Genomic DNA, 23,653 nt, shown 5'->3' with positions numbered 1-23,653 from the left:
CAATCACTGCATCCTTGCACACATGCAGCAACAGATTTTGCAACAGCCAGTATTGTGCACCCACGTCTCTCAGATTAGAGTTAAGGGCCAGACTGTGCATGGCCCATGCAGGAAGGAACAAAGGAAGTGGGGGGTGTCTTCCCTTTTCACTGGGGCTAGGCACAATGGCTGTCCTTGTATTCTCTTAAGTGTGGCATTGCCGTCTGTTGAGGCACAAGCTATCTCCGAAGGAGGAGAGAGGTGGGGATAAACTAGAGCCATGATCCTGCCCCCTCCCCCAACAGAGCTCGTTGTCTATGGATGGCGGTGTACATTGCACCTTCCCAAGTGGCAAGGCAACCAAATGCTCCCCCTGTGAGATGCTGTGGCTCTGCATGGCCCCTAAAGCAGGTCAATGCCTACTAGGTCCAAACCTTGAGCAGAACAGTTGATATTGGGATCTTCAGTCACTTGGCCACCCCAAATCACTCCAGCATATAGTACTCTTCCATGTATTTATTTAAACCAACTGTTCTCCCTTTGTAAATAACTTAGTTTTGTTCTCTCTGGGGGTTAAACTCCTTTTGGGCTGACTGCAATGGAAAGCAAGGCCGTTCAGTGCACTGAGACTGGGTTTTACAAGTGTGTAATCCAGAGTTATGTTGCTATACCCAGCTGAGTGTGGAAGATCAGCTACTGCCCTTGTGGGCAGAGAAGTGGATATTGAAGACCATGAGATAGAGGGGTAGCCCCAGGACCCTGCCTCAGTTTCCCCAATCATGCAAGCTGGTAGACCAGCTCACCAGTGTGTCAGTGATGCTTTCACCAATGTCAGTATTTCAGTCTCTTTTCCCAGAGATGTGTTTACTAGTCAAACACAGCTCAACAATCAATCAAGTAAACAGGTTCTGCCCTCTGGCCACTCCTAAGACCTCTGTCTCAGAGGGGTTCTGCTGCTGCCTGCACAGCTCTTATCCCCTGCCAGTTCTTTCACCCAGCCAGGGTAGCAAGCCCCCTTCCCAATCTGTTCCGTGACCCACAGTGTCTGAACAGGCACCTCCCTTTCATTGAGCTGCTTGTTGGCCTTTTCTCTCACCAGTTGGGGGGCAACTGATCAGTCACAGATGGGGCCCAAACTATCTTCCCTAGATGCAGGCCTAGAGACTATGGATATTAGGAGAAATGGAGCCCTCACAGCACCCCTGCCTCATACAGACGCCACCCCATACACAGACCTCAGAATGCCCACTTATACCCCCACAACCCTCCATGAGTCCGCCCAATTATCCTGACAGTGCCCATACACTGGTGCTGGAACTAGGGGTACTGCTGCACTTCCTGGCTTGAATTGGTTTCCATTATAGACAGGGTTAACAGTTTGGTTCAATGGCTCTCAGCACCACCACTGTACAAATTGTTCCAGCACCCCTGCCAGCACACATCCCAGCAGCTCCAACATACATCCCCCACACTTACTCCCAAATCCTGGCCCCCATCACCCTACAACATGTCCATTCCCCTCAACTCCCTCCCATATCTCCCACTCACCTCCAACCCCCGACCCCCCACTCACCCCATAGCCCCTCATCACCCACCATTGCCGGACCTTCCTGGCCACTCACTAGCACACCCCTGGCTCTGCACTCCACATCCAGGCCAAATCTGAGTAAGTGGCATTGTAACCTAGCACATAGGCTCACAGCACCACTCTGCCAAAACAACATACCATGGGCAGCAAGTCCCAAAGCCTAGGTCAGACTCAGGCTTGTGCTACAGGGCTAAAAACAGCAGTGTAGACAGTCCCACTCCAGCTGGAGCCTGGGCTCTGAAACCTGGCCAAGAGGGGTGATTGCTCTTTTGACTGGGAGGTCAACAAAATCAATGTTCAGTTGCTGGTTTGATGGCGTTAGTCATGTTTTCCTTCATAACTTGTGGGGAGTGGGGAGGGCTGCGTGAAGGTCATCATCTACCACTCCTAACAAGCCAATTATTACTGACCCAACAAGATGACCTCCCAGTTTCGACCTGCCATACAGGCTTTGGATCACTCTGAACTGCCTCCAAACAAACCACAGAAGATGCAGCTAGTTGATACAAAAAGTGTGTGCATGGGGGGGTGGGGGGGGCGGGGAATCAAAAAGATTCCACCTTGTGCGACTGTGGTGAGAACATCCAAACCATGGACCACAATGTAACATAGTGCCCCAAATATTAATTCAAAAGTGAGTTAAATGACATCCTCTGTCACAGAGGAGGTCTGGAAATGGCTTATGGACGTACAACTGCATCGATAGACTGTTGCTCTGCAGTTGTCATACATGCGAGAGAGGGCACACTAGGGTGACCAGACAGCAAATGTGAAAATCTGGAAGAGGTGGGTGGTAATAAGAGCCTATATAAGAAAAAGACCCAAAAATCAGGATTGTCACTATAAAATCAGGACATCTGGTCACCCTAGGGCACTCCCTGTAGTGAGAGCCCTGTAAGCAGAGTCAGTTGACCTAAACTCTGAGACTCACTGCTGAGCATTTTCTCCCAGTGTGGATGTACCCTCAGTTTTGTTTTTGTTTTTTTCCCCGTGGTCCAGGGCCCCCCATCTCGCCCTGTGCAAATGCACATTGGTTAATCTGGGCTTGCTTAAGGACCATCCCACCCACTGACACTTGCTTCTTCCAAACCCAGTTTGCGATAGATGAGTAACAGTATCCGGGCAATGGAGCTGCTGCTGATTAACATGTTGCCACCTGTTACTCCTTTTCCAAAGAGTCAGCTTTTCTAAGCAAGCTTTGTTTCTCTTTCATGAATAGCATTGAGTACTTCCTACCGCAAGCTTCAAAAAGCTCAAAGAAACCACACTTCCACCAGGACTCTGACACAAACGAAGCAAACGACAGTTTTTCCCCCCACATTTTTCAAAGAAAAATATGCTCTTTACTGGAAAAGATGGGTGTATCTGAAAAATCCACTTTGTGTTGCAACTTCGAGTCATAGTTTCCACCGAGGACTTATGGTAGAAGGAAACAGCCTATCTACCCTCCAACCAATGTAATGAAATCACATTCTTAATTTGATCTGGAAACAGAGGCCTCTCCTCCACTCTAAATGGGCATCTGTCACTGAGTGCAACTCTTTTTGGTTTAGTCAAAAAGGAGCTCCTTAATTAAGTCTGAAGCACCTGCTTAAATGAACATAGCAGATCAGATGTATATCTTCTTGTCAGAATAAGATCAATCAACCAAGAAGCCATTTGCAGACCTGAGCTATGTTCCAGTAAATATAGCACATTTCCCCTTCCATGCCAACATAGCTCTCAGCCAATGAATGGTGATAAGAGCTAATATTAAGAAAAATATGCAGTAGATTTTTTATTTAGAAACTTAATGATGTTGATGTAGTCATTAGGCAGAACCTCATAGTCCCATGGCCACAAGACCATTTTGAAATTTTTGTTTTTTAAGTAAGCACTTCCTCTGTTTTCTCTTCTCCTACTAGCTAGGGTTGCCAATTTTAGTTGGCTGTATTCCTCGAGGTTTCATCACATGACATCATCTTTAATTAAAGATTAATTTTTAATTCCTGGAGACTCTTACTACTACCTACTGCAACCCTACCTTCCTACTGCAAACCTACTACTCACTGGATATGGTCACCAAGGTTCTAGACCATCTAGGATTTAAGGGATGTGTTTTGCCTTCTCCTTTACCACAGAAGGCATGCAGACAGTCTTGATCAAACCCCCAATTACATGAAACTCCATGGGTTTAGAGGGTTTGTTACAAACCTGAGACTCTGATCATGGTTACTGAAGAGGCCATTAAAGTTTGTGAACCTTTAGAGCAAGCTTGGCTAAGTTATGACGTTACATCTAAATCATGAAAATGTCATTGTTCCCACATTTTTCTTTTCCTTTGGACAGAGCACCTGGGGTTTTTACTAGGTTGGCTTTGAGAGCCATATTTGGTTCAACTCCCCATCTCACAGGGGGTATCTTCACTGCAGAGTTAACCTAAGCTCTTACTCAGGTGTTGCCCCTAACCCCCTTCACATCCACCTATAAAAAACAGCTCATGAGAACTTAGTGGTGCTTTCAACCCAGGCTGGATGGCACAACTTCGGGTATGGGTTAGAACCCAACTTCTACTTTCGTTTGGGCTGGTACTCTGCCTACTTCGCAGTATGGACATAGGCTAAACCACTTGAGTGTGGATAGTCCTCCTTAGCCTTCCCACAATTTTCTCCATAGAGGAGTTCTTCCACAATTCACTGGGAAAGAATCAGAGTGGCTCAGCTTACTGTAGCACAGAGAGCCATGGTATATGCCCCCAAAGTCCTAATGGCATACACATGAGAGTATAGCACTGGTGAAGACACAATAACTCTGATGGGCTTTGCAGGGTGGCTGCTCACAGTCAGGATAGGCTGACAGGTACTGACCACCCAGACTAACTCTAGAGCAAAGACAAAACCAAAGTCAAACTCAAGGGAGGAGGCAACTCATTGGAATGAGCCCAAACATAAGGGAGAGTCAAGCTGGGCTCTTTTTGGTTCATGCATGACCACCAGCAGAAGAATCTATAGGATGAATCATGCACTCCTACAGCAAAACTCCCATAGATATCTCCATGTATAGTCCCATCCACTGGATTTTCCCTTTCATGGAAAAGGCAGTAGGATCCCACCCTCGCTATGACAGACCCAAAGAATGAGTGGAAACACTGTGCCTTAGCAATGTCTCCCTCTCTACTCTAGTTTCCTGGCTGTGCAGTTCCATCAGGGCTGCAATTGCCCCCAGGACCATCTAGAGGGTGGGATGTTTTAGCAGGACAGAGAAAATGTAGGCCTCATCTGTATTATCTTTTCTGGGGATTTGCCATGGAGCTGAAGATGGGTGTGACACCCTGACACCCCAATATTCACCACTGTCATGTAATTAGGATATATTTTGTACAAAGTATGTCTTGTGAGGTATCATTCTAAAAGTCTTGACTGGCTAGACATTAATATCTCATTGGATTGTATGTGCTATCATCATAGGTGAAGTTATGAAGTTTGGCTACATATGCGTTGCTGAAACATGTTGTGAAGTTGAAAGCACCCACAAGCAGCCTTTCAGGTACAACAGTAGAAAGGCCAAACACTGTTAATGGCTTATTGAAAAATGACAAAACAAATGACAAATAATGATCATTAGAGCTGTGCAAGAACCAGAATTTCCATTTTTGCAGAAAATTCTGCAATTTCAAGTTTTGTTTTCATTCTGAATCAGAACAAAAGTGAAAAATGTTTGAAATTCCCTACAAAAACAAATTTAGACAGTATTTTTGTTTCAGGTCAAAGTATTTGATAAAAATCAAAATATTTACTTAAAATATTTTTCCTTATTTCAGTCTTTTATATTTAAATAGAAAATAAAAAAAAATTTCAAATGAAAAATTGAAATTTTCTGTTCCAAAAATGTGAAAAAAGGTCTCATTGGAATTAACATGTTCCCATGAAAAGTTTCACTTTTAACAAAATGGCATTTTCTAACAGAAAAACATTTGACTTGGAAATTTTCTGATTAGCTTTATAAGAATAATATGAGTGCATTTGCAGTGTCAGGCCCTTGACTAACAATTCTGCTAACAGAGCCAGAAGGAAAAACAACTAACTGATTCTACCATTGGCCCTGCCATGCAAGTGTCCAATGAGTTCTTAGAATGTATCGGGGACAACTTTTTGTTTCAGAAAGTGGGGGAAGTAACCAGATGGACAGTCATTTTAGATTTGATTCTGACCAACAGAGAGGAATCTGAAGGTGGAAGCCAATTTGGGTGAAAGTGATCATGAAGTGATAGATTTTGTGATTCTAAGGAAAAGAAGGCATGACAAGAGCAGAATAAGGACCATGGACTTCAAAAAAGGCAGATTAAAACTCAGAACTGATAGGTAAGTTCCTATGGGAAGAGAATCTAAGGGATAAAGGAGTTTACGACAGCTGACAGTTTCTTAAGTTGACCATATTCAAGGAACAACTGCCAACTATCCTGATGAGAAGGAAAAACAGAAGAATAGTAACAGGTCAATATGGCTCCATCAGCTTTTTAGTGACCTGAAAAAATCAAAAAGCATCTGTCAAGGCATGTTCCCCTGTGATCCTCTCTCACCTCAGAGCTGGTCCATACTAACACTGTAGGTCAATCTAAGTTACTCTAGTTCAGTTACATAATTGAAGTCGACCTAACTTAGGTTGACTTACGGCGGTGTCTTCATCATGGTATCTCTACGAGACAGTGATCTCCCATTGACTTACTGTGTCTTCACCAGACCCGCTAAATCAACACTGCCGCATCGATCGCAGCAGTCCAGATTTAGCTGGTAGCATAGACATGGCCTTAGATTCAGACCACACTCACTATAGGACACCTTCACCACCACTCTGCTTTATTCTAGTGTTCTGTCAGACTCCTGCCTGTGGAATTATTTACATATAGAAGTTCCAGTCAGCTCCCCTCTTACTTCTGGGGGAAAGACAGCAATACTAGCAGCAACTGGCTCTGCCTCCCTTCAGGCTCTGCACCCCCTTTTCCGGGGATAGCTTCCTCTCTATCTGCTCTGAGCTGCTGGGGTTGCTTCTCCCTCTAATTATCCCTTCTGCCTGTTAGCTTGTCTTCCACTTAGATCCAAATTAACTTACACTGGTGAGGATTTGAGTGACAAGTTACCAAGTCATCTCCTGACTCGGAACTCTGGTCACAGAATCCAACAAAAGGTAGAAAAATGGATGAATCGCTAAAGAGGAATACAGCAACAAGCATGCAGGACCAAAAATCAGAAAGGCTAAGGCACAAAATGAGTTACACCTAGCAAGGGACATAAAAGGCAGTTAGAAGAGGGTCATTAAACACATTAGGAGCAACAGAAAGATGAAGGAAAGTGTAGGTCCTCTACTGAGTAGGGAAGGAGAGCTAATTATCTTCAAAAACTCATGGAGAATGGGTAAAGATCCAGAGGACTAGAGAAGGGCAAGCATAGTACCTATCTTTAAGAAGAGGAGCAAAAGACTGGACCCAGAGAATTATAGACCACCCAGCCTAACTTCAATACCTGAAAATATACTTAAACAATCCATTTGTAAGCATCTAGAGAATAATAGGCTTATAAAAAGGAACAGCCAGCATGGATTTGTCAAGAACAAAACATGCCAAACCAAACTAATTTCCTTCTTTAACGGTGTTACCAGCTGAATGGATAAGGGGGAAGCAGTAGACATGATATATCTTGATTTTAGTAAGGCTTTTGAGAGAGACCCTCAGTGCTTAATTTTATAGTAAAAACAGATGCTGGGGCTCAAGCAAGGTGCTGGGACTATGAATTGCCAAGCCTAAAAGTGTGGGGTCTCAGTCCCGGAAAGCCCAGCACAAATTAAGCACTGGAGTCCCTACTTTGCTTATGAGAACGTCATGTGGGAAATGTGGTCTAGATGAAATTACTATATGGTGGGAGCACAAATGGTTGAAATACCATATTCAGAAGAGTAGTTATCAGTGGTTCACCATTTAACTGTGAAGGCATATCTAGTGGCACCCCATGAAGGCCAGTCCTTGAATATTTTCATTAATGACTTGGATAATGGAGTGGAGAGTATGCTTATAAAATTTACATAAGACACCAAGCTGGGAGAGGTTACAAGCACTTTGGAGGACAGGATCAGAATTCAAAATGACCTTGACAAATTGGAGAATTGGTCTGAAATCAACAAGATGAAATTCAATAAAGACAAGTGCAAAGTACTTCACTTAGGAAGGAAAAAATTAAATGCACAGATGCAAAATGGGGAATAACTGGCGAGGTGGTAGTACAGCCAAAGAGGATCTGAAGGATATAGTGGGTCACAAATTGAATATGTGAAAAGCTAATATTAGTCAGTGTGTATTAACAGGAGTGTTGTATGTAGGATAGGGAGGTAATTGTTCTGCTCCATGTGGCACTGGTGAGGCCTCGGTAGGAGTATAGTGTCCAGTTCTGAGGGCCACTTTTTAGGAAATGTGGACAAATGCGAAAGAGTCCAGAAGAGAGCAACAAAAATGATAAAAGGTTTAGAAAACCTGACCAATGAGAAAAGGTTAAACATTGCTCATCTTTAGTCTTGAGGGGAGGTAGGAGAGACCTGATAACAGTCTTCAAATATGTTCAGAGCCCTTATAAAGAAGATGGTGCTCAATTGTCCTCCATGTCCAGTGAAGATAAGACAAATGATTAGATGTTAGGAATAACTTGTTAATTAGTGGTAGCTAAGCTCTGAAATAGACTTTCAATGAAGGTTGTAGAATCCCCAATATGAGATGTTTTTAAAACAGGCTGGACAAACACCTGTTAGGGATGGTCTAGGTTTACTTGGTCCTCCTAAGTGCAGGGAGCTGGACCTGATGATTTCTGAATATCCCTTCTATGTATTACTTCTAAGGGAATTCTGCACCAAAAAAATTAAAAATTCTGCGCACATTAAAAAATTCTGCACATTTTATTTGTCAATAAATAAATGTGGGGGTTTCAGCTCTAGCTTCATGGAGGTGGGAAGACACCCTGAAGACCCTGCTCCCCCGGGCCATGGACTTGGCAGTGAGGCTGCATGCAGCCCTGACACAGTGCAAGGGCAGGGCCTGCCCCACAACCCCCCTGGACTCCTGCCCCTCTGCACAAGGTGTGGGCAGGCAGGCTCAGCCTGGTAGGATCCAAGTGTGCAGGAGCTTAGTGTGTGGGGGGATCCAAGTATGGGGTGAGATGATTCTGTGTGGGGCAATCTGGGTTCAGGTGGCTCAGTGGGGAGGGGTCTAAGTGAAGGTGGTTGGGGCTCAGCAGAGTGAGTCTGGGTGCTGGGGGAGTAGGGCTTATTGGGGTGGGGGTCTGGATGCAGTTGGTTTAGGCTCAGTGAGGTGGGGATCCCAGTGCCGGGGGCTCATTGGGGGGTTGTCTGGGTGCAATAGGTCCAGACGCATGAGGGTTGGGTGGATGAGGGAGCAGCTCCCCATACAGTGAGCCCTCCTCCTGTGGCTGAGGTGTGATGGGTCCAGGAAGCAGGCAGGGAAGGTGGTGAAGAGCTTCCTGCATCTGGGAAAGGTTTCAGGGGGTGGTTCTGACCCGGCCCTGGCAGCTCCTTGTGGGAGAAGAGGAGATGAGCCCATCACAATGCAGGATCCCCTAGCCGGGGCATCCCCAGCCCCCCCCACAATGATTTACCTCTCTGCTGGCTGCTCTGGGTGCCCAAAACAATGTGCCTGCATAGCTGGGGAGAGGCACATTACTGCTCTTTGGCTTCCCTATAAGAAAGTCATTTTTCTGCAGGGAAGCAAAGAAATCAGTGGGGGACATGAATTCTGCATGTGTGCAGAATTCCCCCAGGAGTAATGTCTATGATTCTGTGCTAATGGTGTAAGAAGTAGAGGAAGTACATTTGTCCGTAGAGTAAGGGCATGTCTACACTGTAAAGAAAAACTTGTGGCTCAGAGTCTCAGGGCTCAAAATAGTAGTGTAGACATTCCTTTTAGGGCTGGAGGCCAGAATCTGAGATGCTCCCCCCTCGCCAGGTTAAACAGATCAAGCAAGGATGTCCACACTGCCAATTTTAGCTCTGCAGTCCAAGCCTGAATCAACAGAGGCAGGATCTGAGATTTGATGCTACAGATTTTTCTTTCCAGTGTAGACATAGCCTATGTGGCTATAACTTTGAGCACACAGAGAGCAGAAAGTGCCATCACCCTATCTACATTCAAAGCAGTCAAGCCACTTTTGCCAGTTTTCTCTTTCTCAATAAGCCCAGACAGCTCTTCAGACAACTCAGGATCAAGATTAGCAACACCAGCAAGTCCCATCTTCACTGAAGCAATTAGATCAAGATCTTTTATCAAGATTGAAAGGCAAGCTATATATTGATGGCATTAACTTCAATACTTGCAAGATAAAAGTAGATATATTAAAATGAGTGATTAACCACACAGCTTCCAGGAATTGAAACTGTAGAAACTAAGTTGCTTTTTTTTTTTTTAAACAAAAGAAAAAAACACACTCTTGAAAGGAAGACTTTACATAAGCACATGAAGTTTTTGATCTATATCTTAGATTCATTCTGTGCAGAAGTGTTCATCTGTCCATTTCCCCCCGCTTCCTCCCCCACCCCCCGCGCACATACATTGTTTAGGGCAGACAGACACTACAGCCCTCAGAGGGGCTTTAGATGTTTGTTTTCCAGCAGTGCCCATAGCTGGACCTGAGGACTAGTGCTAGGGACTGGAGGTAATTAGCTCCAGAGAGTCCCCCAGGAACAAGCTTGCCCAGGAATAGGGACTCCCGTAGGGGATCCAGGGCAAGAGATTATGGCCGAGCCAACCTTCAGACTGGGAAGACTACATAGGGCTATATAAGCCTCCTAAGACTTTCCTTGTATAACCAAACGTAAACTTCTTCTAGCCTTAGTGGATATTTGCCAACTCTCCAGCTGATCTCCCTAAATCATCTGCCTCCTTGAGTTTCATACTCTGATTCTTGCAGCCAGTTCCAGATTTGCCTCCCAGTGGAGTTTTGAAAGTCTACAAGAGCCACAGCTGATGGAAACCAAAGAGCTGGGTGAGCAATTCACTAAGTGACTAAAGACTTCAGACCCTGTGGCAACAGAAGCCAGAGGAAACTGGAAAGGAGAACAGGAATCAAGCTTGGGGGAAGGTGGGAAGAAGGTATAGCTGGCAGGGAAACAAGGACCATGCAAGAGTTTCTAAGTTCCACAGGTTTCTCTGCTTCCTGCCTTCTCCTGGCTCTGAGCTCCTGGAGTGGTCTGTGGCTGCTCCTGTTCCTAGTGCTAAGAGGAGCTGAAGAATTGAGTAAGATATACTACTCCACCTTCCATTGTATGTCAGACATATTAAAACAAAATCTTTGTTAAGCTAGAGTTAAGGCTGGGAAGAGATATCAGGAAAAAAAAACTAAAATACTTTCTACTGATAAAAATAGTCAGACCTGAAAGCAAATCAATTTTAAGGCTAAAAGTATAGTAGTGTCTGCATTATAAACGTGGGCTCAGGGTCAGGTCTGAGCTCAAGTCTCCCTATTGGCCACACACAAATCTCTGATTCAGGATGTGGGTCCAACCCCTGTTATTTTGAAGTGTGGATGCATCTCAAGCCCCAGCCATAAGTCAGAAGATCTGCATAGTGCAGTATGGATGTATTAACATGGTTGTGAGGCCCAGGTCCAGCAATTGTAAACCCAGGTTTACAATGCACTGTTGACGCTCGAGCATGGACTTGGAAACACTGAGACCATAAGCCTGGATCGCACAGACTTTGGTTTACAATGCGATGTAGACATAACCAGGCTGGTTGCCTCTAAAAGTAACTATGCCAATCCCCTGAGAAAAAGCTATAAACCAAGATAATATTTGCCCATAAACCCTTTAGCCTCTTCACTGACCATGAAACTGCAACACAACACTCTGCAAGTTCTTGTCCTTGCTTTTCCAGGCATATCCAGCCCGCTCGGAAAGATGTATATTACAAATACCTGATTGGACAAATGTAATTGGACACAACGCTGGAATATCTACATGGACAAACCACTCAGGTACAGCTTCTAAGAGGCCAAAGGCTAGTGGCAAAGTCACATATCAAGTATTGGAGCTATATTATGAGACGAGTTATAACACCAGATGCTGAGATGCACAATCTCTACAAGCACAGTGTCTTCCTCACATTCAAAACCTGTATATAGATTTCAGTTTTCTTAAGACCCGCATGAAAACAGTGGAATGGAAGATGGAGGGAGTAAAGCAGGGAAGACTTGGTCCATACTATCTAACCATTTTCCTCTTGGTGTCTTGTCAGACTCATTAAAACTCCTTCAAAAGGAGAATATATATTATAGGCTCAATTTTAAAAATATCCCTTAGGTCCAATTATGAGGCTGGATATTAGAAGAGGAGAGGGAATCTTCAAGCACCCCAAGTCACTACTTCCAATGGAGCTTAATATGGTGGTGACAACTTTGTAACTCTTCTACCAGGCCAGGTGTCATTAGCAGTAGTAAGGGCCAGGATCAAACATTGTCATTTAAAATAAATTCAATGATTGGGTCAAGTGCCTCTCCCCACCAATTAACTAACATTTATGGCATGCCTCTCACACATGCAGTTGGGAGGAGGGAAGGGGTGCCAGACTAGTCACCATCCCTCCAAGTTATCCAATTGCTGCTCCATGTGGACAGGGGTTATAGAGCATGTTAATGCTATTGGTCTCCATGCAGGTGGGTGCAGGCTGGGAAGAACCTTGGCTTTGCCCACTACATACTAGCTAGCACAGTAATCAATGCCCAGTAGAGGGTTGGTGTACATTACTTCCTACCATGAAGCAAGGTAAGGAATTGTGAAAGTCTATGACTATGTGAAGTTATGCAGCAATCCATACACACGGTGAGAGACAGTCTCAGTCTTGCCCTCGGTATGGCTCTTAATTTGCTTTCATCAGAGGATGTTCTCCCTCCAGTTCTCAAGGGGAGAGGTGACCATGATGCAGAAAGCCCATGATGCAGAAAGCCAAAGTTAAAACTGGCCAACATGTTAAAGCCATTTCAGCAGAGCTGCCATGGACTCTATGAGTATGCAGACTGAGCCACTCTAGAAACCTATAAGTGATTTCTCCACCCCAGAGCTCAGGCACATCAAAAGAGCTGTGTGAAGGAGCTAGTGTTGCACCTGACTTTTCCTCAGTAGTGGACTTTGGTTTCTAGTAGTGCCAAACTGACAGCCTTTACAAATGGGAAGGATGGTCCAGTTGTCAGGGCACCTGTCTGGAACCCAGGAGACTTACTCTGCCAAACTAACTTTCCATGTGACCTTGGGAAAGTCACCCCATTTCTCTGCAAAATGGGGATAAATTCACTAACACACCGAGACGAGGTCAGAATCTAAGATCAGGGCCGGCTCTGGCTTCTTTGCCGCCTCAAACAAAAAGGGTGGGGCACTGCTGGAGTGGCAAAGCAGGGGGAAAAAAAAACAGACCGGCTGGAGCGGCAAAGCGGGGCAGGGGGAGAAACACGGCGTGACTGGAGCAGCAAACAGGGGGGTGAGGGTAGAAAAAGCAAAAACGGTGTGGCTGGAGCAGCAAAGCAGGTCGGGGGAGAAACAACGGCGTGGCCGGCAAAGCAGGGAAAAAAACAAAACAAAAAAACTCTACAGGGTGGCTGGAGCCAGAGTGCAGGACTCCCTGTGCTGCAGAGTGCGTGCCTGGTCTAATGGGGAGAGGGGAAAAGAGAGAAGTGGAACGGCCAGTGCTTCAGCGGGGCGCTCACCCAGCAGCCCCGACCGCTGTGCAGCCTGCCGGAGGGCTCCGCGCCACTCTGGTCAGTGGGGCGGGAAGGACACGGGCTGCCATGCTGAGTTTGCTGCAGGGTGCTCCCCTTCTCCGCCCCCTACAGGGCGGCCAGAGCATCGAACAAAAAGCGGCCGTGCCGCCCTAGGTTTAGGTGGAAGCCGCCCTGTAGAATCTGCGGCCCCAAGCACGAGCTTGCTCAGCTGGTGCCTGAAGCTGTCCCTGTCTAAGATAGATTGTTGTGAATATTGTTCACGGAGAAAGCAAACAGGTGTCCTATGAGAATGGGTGTGGAGTCAAGCAGGTTTGTTTGTGGGATATGAGAGTTTGCTGCCTCCAAACCCTTCCCTCCGTCACCCTGCTGCTGCTGCCATCTGACTTTATGGAACAGCAGTTAGAATGGATGGCCCACTTGGTGTGCTAGATTACTTAAAACAACTGCAGCGAACTTATATTAACCAGCTAAAAAGGAAACAAACTTTTAGATCAACTCACCCTGAAATGATGTTTGTGCAACAGGAAAATGCGGTATCAAGATTATCAGAACAAGGTAGGTAATTTTACCTTTTCCTGTGAGTTGACTGAGAAAGATGACAGGGAACCACAGGTCACTGATGCATATGCAATGGCACAAGGCCAGTAACCACGCATTATGTGCAGGGTAAGTGCTTTACATAAATTTGAATAAGATTCAAGTAAGATAAAAAATAGGTTCAAACTTTTCTAGGTCAATTCATTTATTTTTGGCATAGGGTGACCAGATGTCCCAATTTTATAGGGACAGTCCCAATATTTGGGGCTGTGTGTTATGTAGACGCCTATTACCCCCCACCCCATCCTGATTTTTAATACTTGCTGTCTAGTCACCTTATTTTAGTATTACACACTGACTTTACCCAGGGACTGTTTAACAGCTGTGTCCCTCAATTCTCCAATCTGAGGTGTCTTTTACACTGAAAGCAACCACTCCTGGTTTGCTCTCACAATCTCTGGCATGTAAATCACTCCAAGCTGTATTATGAGTGCTCTAGCCAGCCACTCTTGAATTATCTTACAGTGTGACAACAGCAAATTCCCAGTCCCAGACTTGTCCCTGGAAATGTGTGTCCAGTACTGCCTGTACTGGTTAGAAGTATGGCTGTGTGTGTGTGTTCTCCCTGTGTGCTGCCCCAGCTCTGTGCACACAGATGGCACAGCAGACCTCGAGAGAACTGCCCAATGATCACAAGATCGGTTAAGGTACGAAGGCACTAGGCCAGACTTATTGTTGACAAAGCATGGTAATAACATATGGCAGACTCTATGAGGGTACTAAGACATGTATGCCTGTGACAATGGATGTAGCTCAGTGAATGGCGGGACTTTCCATTCCCCTCTCAGCTGGACAAAGTTACTCCCTCTGAGATAAATCTTTATACGCTGATACAAACAAATTATGTACTGGCTCTGACATAGTTACTGCCCCCTGATGTGGTTAGTTATCAGCTTGTACATGTTGGTTCAGTTAAAGCATCTCTATTATGTACTGTTATCCTTATCTTTTAGGAGGGGGTCAGTGTATTCTTGTTATCCTTGGGGAATGTTTTTGTACCACCCTTGATATCGGGATGTTCTGGTACCACTTGATATCGGGATTTGTTTGCGTGAGTACTCTGCGTGTAGCACTTCTTAGGAATGTGTATTTCTGCAGTATTAGCCCTGTTCTTGCCAGATTCTGTGAGCAGGTCCTGCCTCATACCAGGCCTCTGATACTAGGGCTTATGTTTCAGGCTCTGTTCCTAGTACACTCAGTACAGGTACGAGTGAGTTATATGGGCCCATGGTGCCCAGTCTCCAGGAATATTCAGGGCCTGGGGGCCCGGCTCCACAAATGTTTGGAGACGGGTCTCACCCCAGGCCCTGCCTGGTGCATTCTCCAGCCCCCACATGCCTCCCCCAGGCCCCGCCTGCCTCCTCTGGGTCTCACCTGCTGCCCCCCACAGCCCTGGAGCATCCCTGCCTGACTGAAAGCAGGTAGCTGCCCTGCCACTCTGTGCTGCTCTCCCTTGCCTGCACCATTGGCTGCTATTGCCTAAGGCTAGGCTACAGCACAAGAGCGGTGCGTCAGCCCTCCCCTCCCCCGGCACCCACCAGGAGACAATGCTGAGGGGGCTTCCAGCCGGGAGACGTCTGGACCTCACTCATGTGAGCAACTGCTGGGGCTCTGGTGACTGACCGACCCTGTGATCCACCCTTCCCCCCTCCGCCACTGCTCCTGCCCCATAGTGGGCAGGGGGCAGCCCCATCCCCCGTGAGGCTATATGAGGCGCAGCAGGAGAGGAGACCACATGTGAGGGCAGCCCCCTCCGCCCTCAGCACCCATCCATCACAGGCGAAGGGGCTTCCTGGACCTGAGCAGCTAGGGCTAGGGTGAGTGTGGTGACACCCTGTGTCCCCCTGCCTGCAGTCACTGCTCCTGCCCCACCCTGGGCAAGGGGCAGCCCCATTCTCAGTGAGGCTATGTGAGGAGCAGCAGCAGAGGAGGAGGCCACAGCACTTCCTCTGGCACCCATCATAGGGGAGGTGAGGGGGCTTCCTGGACCTGAGAGGGGCCTTCGGAGCACGTGCAGTGACAGTGGTGTGAGGTGAGGGTGCAGTCGGGAAAGGGAGGGGGTTCCCTCCCCTAGAGCTTGCTGCTGACAGCAGGGAGAGGGTTGCGGGGAAGTCTGCTCTCCAAGCTCCTCATCCTCAGCCCTGCCCCACTGCACAGCCTGCACCTCCAGCCAGCGTCCTCAAGCCCTGCATCCCAACCCTCAGCTCCTGCCCTGAGCCCTCTCCTGCACTGTGAGCCCCTCATCCCCAGCCCCACCCCAGAGCTCTCACCTGAGGGAAAAAACACGCAACTTAAAATTTGGAGTGTCAGTTTGGGGTATGATCACAATACTTGATTATTTTACACCCTTTAAAGTATATAATTGGTTGCATATGGTTACAACAAAATATAAAACTTATTGAAGCAGGTGAGCGCTGCTTCTGACTTTCCATTTTCAAGTGGCCCTTGTAATCATGAGGCACCGGGGCGCTGTAGCTTCATTTTATCCCATCAACAAGTTCTTGATTTGTAGGACTGTAATAATCAACAATGGATGAATTCTTAATAAAGTTACCTAGAGAAAATGAAAAAGGTAGTTCATCAAGTGACAGCCTAAGTTCGACACCCAGCTTGCAAACTGAAGTTATACAAAAGAAAGATATGGCAAATCTACAAGATAAGAAAAGGAATTTTCAGCAATCTTGGCTCTCAAGATTTATGTGGTTGGAGCACAAAAGCTAATTACACATAGCTTTTGGTTCAGTCTGCAAAACAAACAAACAACTGTTCTTAAAAGAAGATCTTAATATTTTCTATAAAGGCCGAACCAACGTTTATTTCATCTGCATTTCAAGATTGGAGACACGCATTGTATGGTTTTACATCACAAGAAAAATCCTCCTGCCACAAGAAGTAGTAATGAAGTATCCTGCTCTGCAAAAGCAGATATATGTTTCTGCACTAATGTCGGCCAGCTACAAAAAAGAATCACAATCAGCTAGGAATGCACCGCACAACATTTTTTAACAGTGTTCAGTGCGTAGCTCAACAAGGAATAGTATTACATGGACATAATGAGAGTGATTCAAATTTGATGCAGCTCTTGTTGCTACACAGTACAGATTCAGAGAAACTGAGACAGTGGCTTAGTCGCACAAAATACAAGTTGCTGTCACATGGGTTATTAACAAAATAATATAATTGATGGCAATGATGGCACTAAGACAAATTGTGCAAGTGATAAAGGCTTTAGAGTTTTATGCCATTGTAATGGATGAGACCACCACATTGTCAAGAAAAGAACTAGTAAGTTTTTCTTTAAGGTTCTTTTCTAGGAACGACTGGGAGATTTATGAGGAGTTTATTGGGTTTTACCAAACTTACACAATGGCTGCTGCTTCTCTTTTCAAAAATTGTGGAAGATCCAGTTCTCAGGTGTGATTTGTCCTTCTCTGATTGCTGGCAGCAGTATTACGATGGAGCCAGTAATGTGTCTGGCAAATGTACTGAGGTCCAAGCCAGAGTGAAGGATCGAGAGCCGAGAGCAGAAATTGTGCACTGTACTGCACATTCCCTTAACCTTGCCACAGAGAATGCCCTGCATAATATTCAAGAGAGTGTCGTTATATGTTTTCGATGGTGAAAGATCTCATCAATGCCTTCAGGGAGTCACCAAAGCGTATGGCAGCATTCAGATAGTTTCAGAGTGAAGGGGAGCCTTCTTTATGACCATTGTGCCCACCAAGATGGACACTAAGGATCAGTAGCATTAAACCACAACTACGAGGCCGTGATAAACTGCCTAGATGAATTTAGTTACTCTTCCTATGAATTTGGCTTAAAATATAGTGGATTCTCGAAGCAACTTCAATCTTTTTCAATGTACTTTACACTAACAGTTCTTGTGAAAGCCATGGGTCCTGTAGAAGAAGCTAACGCAAAAATTCAAAGCCCAAACCGGTCATTGGCAAGCGTTATGAAGAAAGTTGGCCAGTTGCAAGAGGTGTTGAGCAGGATGTGCACTGACTCATCATACAATCACTTCTGGGAAACAACAGTCAAGAAGGCAAGAAATCTTTATTTAGATGATCCTACGCTCCAGAGAAAATGCAAGCCACTGAGATGGCTTGACCATGGAAGCCTTCCTCACACCTTCAGTGACCCCAAAGAGTATTTTGATTAAATATATGTCAGGATCATTGATGCTTGCAAAGTTGCCATTGAAAAGAGGTTTTCCAACAGAAAGATTTACATTCGCAGTAAAATTGGAGAAGCATATAACTGATGCAGCAAATGACTTGAAACAGGACATTGTCCCATGGTGATATTAACATGGAGAGGCTATTTCTTCATTTAGAAATGTTGAGTGATATTTGCAGATTGAGAAATTACCAGCTTAATTCAGTGAGCGAAGTGAAGCAATTTCTGAAACAAAATGAAGGCTTGAGTGACATGTTGTCAGAAGTTCCAATTCTCCTGAAATTATTCTGCACAATTCCAACTACAACCTGCACTGCACTGATTTTGTGATGTCATGCACAAACCCTGTTGTCTCAAATGGAGGTTCCCTAACACTTCAATCCAAAACACACTGGTTTAGATAAAACAAAACAAGTTAATTAACTACAGAAAGATTGATTAAGTTATTACAAGTAATGAGGCCTAAAAGTCAGAATTTGGTTACAAGAAAATAAAGGTAAAACAACTAATACCTAACTTAACAAGCTAAATGAATTCAAAGCAAAGGTCTCTCTCACCACCTGGCTGGATGCTTTTCAGTCTTGCTGGCTGGATGCTTTTCAGCCAGGACCCCTCTCAGTCCAATTTTCCTTTCCTTGTCTTTCAGGTGTTGTGGATGTTGTGTGCAGAAAGAAAGGGAAGAGAGAACGTGCATCCTCTGTTCTCACCCCTTACAGTTATTTTCCTCTTTGAAAACCATATCTAGCTGCAGTTCAGGAGACAAAGTCTGTTTGCACGGGAACCCCCAGCTATTCCTTTCCCAAGATGTAAATTTCTCATACACATCCTTCTTCCTGCTAAAGAATGGCCCCTTAAGCAGGTGATGGTCCATTTGGTTATGACAACACCTGGCAGAGGCATCAGTTTGCCTTTTGTCTCTGAGGAACTGGTTTGTACCTGCTTTTCTAAACTTGGAGCATGTCCCAGCAATGTCATGCACTAGAATCTTATCACTTTACATCCAGTGTTGCCACACACATTACCAGGGCACTAATGATCAGCAAATGATACCTCTCAAGGCACACTCTTACCAGACTATAAGTAGTGACCATAAGGGTCCAGACTATTACACACACCTTGTGACTATGTACGTATCTGAGGTGGAGCCAGAAGGTAATGGGATAGGGAACAATTGCTTGACAGTTGCTAGTAGCAATTGAACTCAGGCTTGAACAGACATGGAAATTTAACAGCTCTTGTCTCTCTAAAATTAGAGATGAGACTCATTGGCAGGATTGGCTAGGGAAGATTATATTTCCACTGCCTTAACTATTCATTCAGTGAGAAGGTGCTTGCCAAGTGCTTGTCTGAGCAAGGTGCTGCAAATATGTAGCCACCAGCTTCTCCTCAGACAAAACCCTGAACACATCCCCTGCAGCCTTTGTGCACCTCACCTCACAAACACCCTTTCCTTCTCACTCCAACCTGCTGTAGTGTCTCACACATTTTAGTACTTGTTCCTTTCCCGCCCATGCCTCCCCACGTCAGTGTTATCTATTCTCTTGATTTCCACTCCTACTCACTATACCACCACCCTATCCCAGCAGTTGGGAGACAGTGGCCTGATGCACAGACCTTGTATACTGCAGTGAGACCCCCTGATTATTGTATCAAGCCAGTACCAGATCCTCTGGCAAAGTGATACTGCCTCATTCTTCAAAACACAGATTTGTGGGAAGTAAGGCCTGAATTCACAAAGGGACATAGACACCTAGAAAGTCACAGTCACAAGGCCTGAGCTGGGCACCTAGTCTCCATACTCAATGAACGGGGAGAGAGGGTATGTCTACACTACAGGATGATTCCGATTTTACATAAACTGGTTTTGTAAAACAGATTGTATAAAGTCGAGTGCACGCGGCCACACAAAGCACAATAATTTGGTGGTGTGGGTCCATGTACCGAGGCTAGCTTCGATTTCTGGAGCGTTGCACTGTGGGTAGCTATCCCGTAGCTATCCCATAGTTCCCGCAGTCACCCCCGCCCATTGGAATTCTGGGTTGAGATCCCAATGCATGATGGTGCAAAAACAGTGTCGCGGGTGATTCTGGGTAAATGTCGTCACTCATTCCTTCCTCCATGAAAGCAACGGCAGACAATCATTTTGCTCCCTTTTTCCCTGGATTGCTCTGGCAGACACCGTAGTATGGCAGCCATGGACCCTGTTTTGCCTTTTGTCATTGTCATTGTATGTGTATTGGATGCCGCTGACAGAGGCGGTACAGCAGCGCTACACAGCAGCATTCAATTGCCTTTGCAAGGTAGCAGAGACGGTTACCAGTCGTTCTGTACCGTCTGCTGTGCCATTGTAAATTGGCAATGAGATAATGGTTATCAGTCATTCTGTAGCGTCTGCTGCTGTCATGGGTGCTCGTGGCTGGCCTTTGCTGAGGTAAGCCAGGGTCGCAAAGACAAAAATGGAGGGAATGACCCTCTGGGTCATTCCCTCCTTTATGTTGTATCTAAAAATAGAGTCAGTCCTGTCTAGAATATGGGGCAAGTGTACTAGAGAACCAGTGTATCAGAGAACCAGAGAGCACAGCCGCTCCGTGTCAGATCCCACAGAAATGATGAGCTGCATGCCATTCTAGGGGGTGTCCCTGAAACAACCCCACCTGTTGCTTCCCTCCTCCCCCAACCCTTCTGGGCTACCGTTGCAGGGTCCCCCCATTTGTGTGATGAAGTAATAAAGAATGCAGGAATAAGGAACACTGACTTTTTAGTGAGATAAAATGAGGGGGAGGCAGCCTCCAGCTGCTATGATAGTCCAGGCAGGACATTAAATGGTGGAGGGGAGAGGAGCGCAGCATCCCGCTGCTATGATAGTCCAGGTATTACAGAATCTTTTCTTTACATACGAAAGGTGGGGGCTGATAGAGTTCAGCCCCCATTTACTATGATGAGGATGGTTACCAGCCGTTCTGTACCATCTGCCGGGAATAACAGGGAGTCATCCCTATTTTTACCCAGACACCCCCGGCCGACTTCACCTGAAGCCAGCCAGGAGCACTCACGGGCTGATGACAAGGACGGCTACCAGTCCTACTGCACTGTACCGTCTGCCACCGGGGAAGGGAGGGGAGATGATGCTGCTGTTCATTGCCCCAGCACTGTGTCTAGCAGCAGCATGCAGTAGACATACGCTGACATTGAAAAAAGTCAAGAAATGATTTTTTTCCCTTTTCTTTCATGGGGGGGGCGGGGAGTAAATTGACGAGATATACCCTGTACCACCCTGGACAATGTGTTTGACCCTACAGGCATTGGGAGCTCAGCCAAGAATGCAAATGCTTTTTGGAGACTGCGGGGACTGTGGGATAGCTAGAGTCCTCAGTACCCCCTCCATCCCTCCCTCCATGAGTGTTCATTTGATTCTTTGGCTTTCCGTTACGCTTGTCACACAGCTCTGTGCTGTGGACTCTGTATCATAGCCTGGAGATTTTTTTCAAATGCTTTGGCATTTTGTCTTCTGTAACAGAGCTCTGAAAGAACAGATTTGTCTCCCCATACAGCGATCTGATCCAGTATCTCCCGTATGATCCATGCTGGAGCTCTTTTTGGATTTGGGACTGCATCGCCACCCATGTTGATCAGAGCTCCAAGCTGGGCAAACAGGAAATGAAATTCAAAAGTTGCAGGGTTTTTCCTGTCTACCTGGCCAGTGCATCCGAGTTCAGATTGCTTTCCAGAGCGGTCACAGTGGTGCATTGTGGGATACCGCCCGGAGGCCAATACCATCGATTTGCGGCCATACTAACCCTAATCTGACATGGCAATACCGACTTCAGCATTACTCCTCTCGTCAGGGAGGAGTACAGAAACCGGTTTAAAGAGCCCCTTATATCGATATAAAGGGCCTCGTTGTGTGGACGGGTTCAGGGTTAAATCGGTTTAACGCTGCTAAAATCAGTATAAATGTGTAGTGTAGACCAGGCCAGAGACACACTAGAAAGCAATTCATGAAGTTATCATATTGGACGGGGAGACACCTAAGCTAACCAGTGGGAGAGTCTGAAAGCAGGGCCTCTCCCTTGGAGATAGGTGCCTCCCTACAGGTGCCTGTCTCTGCTAGTGATCCAAGAGCTGGAGCGCAGGCGTGAGGGGGAGAAGAGGAAGAAGATAGGCATTCAGCCAGCTATGTCATGTGAGACAGGTTTCAGAGTGGTAGCCGTGTTAGTTTGTATTAGCAAAAACCAGTCAGAGAACACTTCAACCTCCCTGGACACTCAATAACAGACTTAAAAGTGGCAATTCTTCAACAAAAAACTTCAAAACCAGACTCCAACGAGAAACTACAGAACTGGAATTAATTTGCAAACTGGACACCATTGCATTAGGCCTGAATGAAGACTGGGAGTGGATGGGTCACTAAAAAAACCTAATTTCCCCACACTAATTTTCGCCTACTGTTACTCACACACCTTCTTATCAACTGTTTATGGGCCACCCTGATTACCAGTACAAAAGTGATTTTTTCCTTCTTTTGATAATATCCCACTTTAATTGAATTGTCTCGTGAGAACTGTCCCCTATCTGCCCCCCGCCACTTGGCAAGGCAACTCCCAATTTTTCCCCATGTACTGTATTTTCCATTCCATGCATCTGATGAACTGGGTTTTAGCCCATGAAAGCTTATGCCTAGATAAATTTGTTAGTCTCTAAGGTGCCACAAGTACTCCTCATTGGTTTTGCTAAGTCATGTGTGGGACCCAATCTGTCAGGGAAAAGCAACCCCCCCCCCCCTTTGTCTTAGGCCCTAGGCCTTTGAGCAAAAATAATTTAGGGCCTTAGCTTAGCTTGTTTTTCTGTACAAAGGACATGCTGAGGCAGAAAGATGCGGTCAAGGCCCCAGAAAGAGGAACTGGAATTGGATAAAGGGGAACCAGGAGATCTGTTAAGTTACAACAGCTGAGCCTGCCATCGGGACTACAGAAAAGGTGTTAGAACGGACAAACCGCAGACTTGACTGGCAAAGACAATAACAGGAAAAGCCATAGATGGAAAATTGGGGCTCTGTCATAGGTGGAAAAATTAATTGGTCAGCTTGCTTGTTATCAACATTATATTCCAAATAAGACAAATAACACGTGTAACCAGCATGCTACGTTTTGCAGTTTTAACCTTTATAAGCATGGTAAAATTTGTAAAAAGCAGAGCAGCCTGCCTCTTGCGTGGGGTCATGCTGTCTCTCCTTGCATATATGCTTGTATCAAAATAAAGGAGCCTCAGGCTGTCTGATCTAAAATCAACTGTGTGATCTATTTTCCACAACAAATCCAATAGGCATGCTCAGAGGCCACCTAACTCCGCACAAAACAACAGGAAAAGGAGCAGCAGTTCCCTCAGAGCCTTTAGCTCAGTGATTAGGGTTCTGAGATGTGAGACAACTCCCCTCAACCCAGTTGAAGTTCCTCTGACTGAGGAAGAGAAGAGATTTGAACAGGCATCTGCTACCCCTCAGGGGAGTCTTCTAGCCCCTGGGCTACAGTCACTCGCTCTGACCTAATTAATACTTAATTAAGTGAAACAA

The sequence above is a fragment of the Gopherus flavomarginatus genome, chromosome 10 (genome assembly GCF_025201925.1).
Source record: "Gopherus flavomarginatus isolate rGopFla2 chromosome 10, rGopFla2.mat.asm, whole genome shotgun sequence".
Taxonomy (NCBI): Eukaryota; Metazoa; Chordata; order Testudines; family Testudinidae; genus Gopherus; species Gopherus flavomarginatus.
This window is presented reverse-complemented; position numbering follows the sequence as displayed.